At 37.0% G+C, this 6,174-nt stretch overlaps 1 non-coding gene across 1 annotated transcript; it reads right to left on the reverse strand.

The window, feature by feature from the left end:
• Positions 1–5,210: 5,210 nt before the first annotated feature.
• LOC117803175 lies at positions 5,211–5,315 on the reverse strand. Its single transcript, XR_004626872.1, has one exon. It is a non-coding gene; the product is annotated as a U6 spliceosomal RNA (small nuclear RNA).
• Between the last annotated feature and the right edge of the window lie 859 nt (positions 5,316–6,174).

The raw sequence follows: 6,174 nt of genomic DNA on the forward strand, positions 1-6,174 counted from the left end.
GGACTGAGATTATTAAAATTATGACTGAAAAGGGAGAGGTCACGACCAGCACCATTGAAATTGCAAGGATTATTAGAAACTTTTATCAACAGCTATATGCCAAAAAACTAAACAATCTGGAAGAGATGGAGGCCTTCCTGGAAACCTATAAACTACCAAGACTGAAACAGGAAGAAATAGATTTCTTAAATAGGCCAATTAACTATGAAGAAATTGAGTCAGTGATAAACAACCTTCCAAATAATAAAACTCCAGGCCCAGACGGTTTTCCTGGGGAATTCTACCAAACATTCAAAGAAGAAATAATACCTATTCTCCTAAAGCTATTTCAAAAAATAGAAACAGAAGGAAAGCTACCAAACTCATTCTATGAGGCTAATATTACCTTGATCCCCAAACCAGGCAAAGACCCCCTCAAAAAGGAGAATTACAGACCGATTTCTCTAATGAATATGGATGCCAAAATCCTCAACAAGATCCTTGCTAATAGAATCCAACAGTACATTAAAAGGATTATCCATCATGACCAAGTGGGATTCATACCTGGGATGCAAGCATGGTTCAACACTCGCAAATCAATCAATGTGATACATCATATCAACAAGAAAAGACTCAAGAACCATATGATCCTCTCAATTGATGCAGAAAAAGCATTTGACAAAATACAGCATCCTTTCCTGATTAAAACCCTTCAGAGTGTAGGAATAGAGGGTACATTTCTCAATCTCATAAAAGCCATCTATGAAAAGCCTACTGCAAGCATTATTCTCAATGGGGAAAAGCTGGAAGCCTTTCCCTTAAGATCAGGAACACGACAAGGATGCCCACTCTCGCCACTATTATTCAACATAGTACTAGAAGTCCTTGCAACAGCAATCAGAAGACAAAAAGGGATCAAAGGTATCCAAATCGGCAAAGAAGAAGTCAAACTGTCTCTCTTTGCAGATGACATGATACTCTATATGGAAAACCCAAAGGAATCCACTCCCAAACTATTAGAAGTTATAGAACAATTCAGTAAGGTGGCAGGATACAAAATCAATGCCCAGAAATCAGTTGCATTTCTATACACGAATAACGAGACTGAAGAAAGAGAAATTAGGGAATCCATCCCATTTACAATAACACCAAAAACCATACGTTACCTTGGAATTAACTTAACCAGAGACGTAAAGGACCTATATCCTAGAAACTATAGATCACTTTTGAAAGATATTGAGGAAGACATAAAAAGATGGAAAAATATTCCATGCTCATGGATTGGAAGAATTAACATAGTTAAAATGTCCATACTACCCAGAGCAATCTACACTTTCAATGCTATCCCGATCAAAATACCGAGGACATTTTTCAAAGAACTGGAACAAATAGTCCTTAAATTTGTATGGAACCAGAAAAGGCCCCGAATCTCCAAGGAACTGTTGAAAAGGAAAAACAAAGCTGGGGGCATCACAATGCCGGATTTCGAGCTGTACTACAAAGCTGTGATCACAAAGACAGCATGGTACTGGCACAAAAACAGACACATCGACCAATGGAACAGAATAGAGAACCCAGAAATGGACCCTCGGCTCTTTGGGCAACTAATCTTTGATAAAGCAGGAAAAAACATCCGGTGGAAAAAAGACAGTCTCTTCAATAAATGGTGCTGGGAAAATTGGACAGCTACATGCAAAAGAATGAAACTTGACCACTCTCTCACACCATACACAAAAATAAACTCCAAATGGATGAAAGACCTCAATGTGAGACAGGAATCCATCAAAATTCTAGAGGAGAACATAGGCAACAACTTCTATGACATCGGCCAGAGCAACCTTTTTCACGACACATCTCCAAAGGCAAGAGAAATAAAAGATAAAATGAACTTATGGGACTTTATCAGGATAAAGAGCTTCTGCACAGCCAAGGAAACAGTCAAAAAAACTAAGAGACAGCCCACGGAATGGGAGAATATATTTGCAAAGGACACTACAGGATAAAGGACTGGTATCTAAGATCTACAAAATTACAATGGTTTTTAAACTGAAAATAAAATGCAGATCGAAGAAGAGTCACAAGTACAAGAATACATATCTACTGAATTGGATAAGCAGATAAATGCTTCATAACCCAGATCGCTGAGACCTTAGTTCTCAAATGGGGAGTAGCAGAGTTTGTCCAACTGCAGGTCATTTATTAATGTCTAAAGACATTTTTGGTTGCCATAACTTTGAGGGGGAGCAAGTGCTACTGGCATCTATGGGGTAGAGGCCAGGGTTGCTGCTCAAGAGTCTACAATATGCAGGACAGTCTATCAACAAAGAGTTATCTGGCCCAAAATACTAATAATACTAAGGTTGAGCAACTCTGTGCTTAGAGTAAAGAAGACAGCATTTAAAGAAAGACAGGATAAAAATTCAAAATGTCCAGAGTATGTTGTAAAGTCACAGACTTTGTAATGAGATATATTAAGAACAGGAATGGTGATCTTCTTTCCAACTGGCTGAAGTAAAGAACTTGATTAAGAACTTTGCTTACTGATCCTTATAAAAGGGTCAAAAGGCAGTCCAAGATCTAATTTTAAAATTAAATTAAATGTGAAAATTACTGTGTACACATGTATTTCAAAGAGAAAAAAAGACGTGAATAAAATTATGAAATTATAACAGCTGACAAGGCAAATGAGTAAATGTGGTCATATTACTCATCTTACAAGACACACCCACATGTGCCATCAAATGTCTTAACCAGTCTTATGCTAGAAGATTAAAGCAAACTGTTGCCACCACAAAGTGATACAAGCGCAGGACAACTTTCTCCATAATTATAAAGAAAATTTTACAATATAAAGAAGTGAGCTCATTTTATTTTTTAGTAAGCTCTTTAATAAAACTGGCTAGAGTCAGATTGAACAAATACCTGTGTAGGTAGACAGCTGCCATGAAATCCTGTATTAGTAGCAAAAGCACTGTTTCAGGAATAGAATGTTTCCCCACTCATCCTAATGAATAATTCACATAAAGCTCTTTTCTCATCACTGACAGCTAACATGGCTTAGCTAAGTCCAAATGAATGGTGAGTTAATGAAAAGATAGAGCCATGTGAAAACTGAGCTAAGCCAGATATTTGCTATCAAGCAAAGTGAAAATTTTTTAAGAAATTTAAGAAATTTATATATCATGTATTTAGTACCAAATTACATATATTTTCTGCATTCAAGTTATTTAATGTCTTTGAATACCTACTTTCTCAAATATGAAATATGGATACTAATATATTTATGATCATTTGTAGTTTTTGCTTAAAATGTACAGAAAGTCAGTGCTTCCTAATTATGTAGATATTCAATAAAAGTTAAAAATCATAGCACCTAGTGAAGCATTCTCAAAAGTTTAAAATCAAAAGCAGACACTTAAGTTTGCTTGTTTTAGTCACATAACCATCATGTTTTTAAATTATAAACAATGTCCCCTAGTTAATCAGGAAAAAAATATGACTTCTTACTTTAGAGAACAGGAAACAGATAATTTTTAGTGAGACACATGGAAATTTGTTGCCGCACCCTTCAGGAGAATCATCCAATCCAGTTCACTTTTTTTTTTAAACATGTGAGGGCTCTTTTATGTTGCCTTAGTCCATTTGGGCTGCTATAACAAAATATCATAAACTGTGTGGCATACAAATAACAGAAAATAACTTCTCATGGTTTTGGTTCCTGAAGTCCAACATCAGGGCATATTCAGTGTCTAACAAGGTCTCCCTTTCTGGTTTGTAGGTATGTCCTCATGTGGTGGAAGGGGGCTAGATCCCACCGGATTTTTTATAAAGGCACTAATTCCATTAATGAGGACTCCACCCTCATGACTTAAGTACCTCCTAAAAGCTACATCTCTTAATACCATCATCTCTGGGTTAAAATTTCAACATATGAATTTGGAAGGGACACAAGTCTTCACACCATAGCATATGTACAGAGTCTAAATAGAATCCTTCTTAATAGAACAAGAATAACAGGGTCATTGTATTCATTTTATTTAAGAAGGATTCAGCTGAAAAGGGGAACAGTACTTTGGGGAAGCAGTCAGAAGTAAGATATTGTGGAATTGTGCCACAGAAACTTATCATCTTCTCATGAAGTCAAGTATACCATAGAATCTTCAGTTGACCTCTGCTTTTCGGATTGTAACATACCACCATACTCCCTAGTTACCACCATCCCTACTGCTAGACACTTCTGTTAGTTTCATTGGATGCTGCAGTTCCTGAAAGACACAAATACTTCTGCAAGGTACCATTACTATTTCTCAATTCACCTCATCCACTTAAGTCTCGCAATGTTACTTCTTTGAGCAATACTGTCTCATCCAGGTCTCTCTGCCAAGCATCATTTCTGCTACACTGCTGGCTTACACTTAGCTTCTGCCAAAGACTCCCTGCAAACTTCACACTCCTGTGGTTCTGCTGTCCACTACAGTGAAGGAGGAGAAATAGTTCTGTCTTTTCCCGCCAATGTTGTAATTCCTATCACGAAGTAGCATATATATCTCCTATATCCAACATAGTAAACCTAAAAGTCCTGTATTTATAAATAAATCCTTCCAATCCTAGCTGCTTCTCAAGACACAGACATGGGTTCACAGGAAGTTAAACAAGAGGTTAATGGATATGAGATGTCAATAGGTGACCCGGTTTACACAGTAACATGCAGCATGTATATAAGGGCAAAGCTTGCCTCTGCATGCCTGCTCATCAGGGACCATTTGCCAGGCAGTGTGGTTCTGCTGAATTGCTCTTTGCTATGTCTTCAGACATGAATCATAGAACCTTCTAATTTTAGGAAAACACTGCACTTGCTTTTTTCAACCATTGTAGAAGATGATATAACGAAAGTGTATTACTTTGATTCTGAAGTTTTTGATATTCAAATCCAAAAACTATGCTAACCTTGCCTCCCTGGCTAGACCACGTGACTGAGTCTTTTTTTTTTTTTTTTTTCCTTTCAGCTCCAGGAAGTAAGCAGAACCAGAAAAGAACATGCCTAGAATTAGGTGCGGCCGGTAGTCATCATTCTGTCTCTCCCCAATATATTGTCAGTGGGAAGAATGATACAATTAGACACCTGGGCTTTTGAGATTTAACACATCAGCTTTTAAGGTTCCCAATATTTATGTAGAGTCTCAAAGGTAGGTGGCCTTCATATTTTCATTGCCCTAGTAAAAAAAAATTTTGTTAATATGGAACAATTCACGAATTTGCACATATGTTTGCACAGGGGCATGTTAACCTTCTCTGTACCATTCCAACTTTTATATATGTGCTGCCAAAGCAAGCACCCGCTACTAAAAATTCTTATATCCCTTCTAGGAGTTGGGTTTGACTACTAGGTCAAGCTTATGAACGGACTCTTCCTTTTCGATTTTTTTCCAGGTTTATTTTTTAAGGATATTTTTATTTCCAAGTTCAATGTCAATCTCTGAGATCTACAGGAATCTTCTTTCACATTATACCCATTAAGCTAAAGATGAATACTTGCTCTAGTGCTGTTTAAGTTTCCCCACTTTTGTAACAGAAAAGAATAAAAGCCATGAGTAAATCTGATTCAGAACTTTTCAAGTTGACTGAAAGATAGAATTCTTCAGAATGACTTAATCTCTTTAGTAAACCAGTTTAGGATGATCATACAAGAGCTGAAATGTCAATTCAATTGGGATATGTGATAGAGAACAATAATAGGAGTATGATTAGAAAATAGAAAAGCTGGGGCGCCTGGGTGGCTCAGTCGTTAAGCGTCTGCCTTCAGCTCAGGGCATGATCCCCGTGTTCTGGGATCCAGCCCCACATCGGGCTCCTCCGCCGGGAGCCTGCTTCTTCCTCTCCCACTCCCTCTGCTTGCGTTCCCTCTCTCGCTGGCTGTCTCTATCTCTGTCAAATGAATAAATAAAATCTTTTAAAAAAATACAAACACTAAGCTGCAGGATATTATATACTGCTCTTAATTAAAATTGAAAGCAACCTAGAGAAACTGATGCATTTTTAAAATGACTTTAATTTGCTCATTTCACATCAAGGAGTCAATGTTAAGTTATTAAGAAAAGACATCATATAATGATACAGGTCAAGTTCTTTTATAAAATGTCTTTACAGTGAAAAATGTACTACAATGAATATATTTTCAAGGCACAAGTTAGTGAA

Source organism: Ailuropoda melanoleuca, chromosome 7 (genome assembly GCF_002007445.2).
Source record: "Ailuropoda melanoleuca isolate Jingjing chromosome 7, ASM200744v2, whole genome shotgun sequence".
NCBI classification, from domain to species: domain Eukaryota; kingdom Metazoa; phylum Chordata; class Mammalia; order Carnivora; family Ursidae; genus Ailuropoda; species Ailuropoda melanoleuca.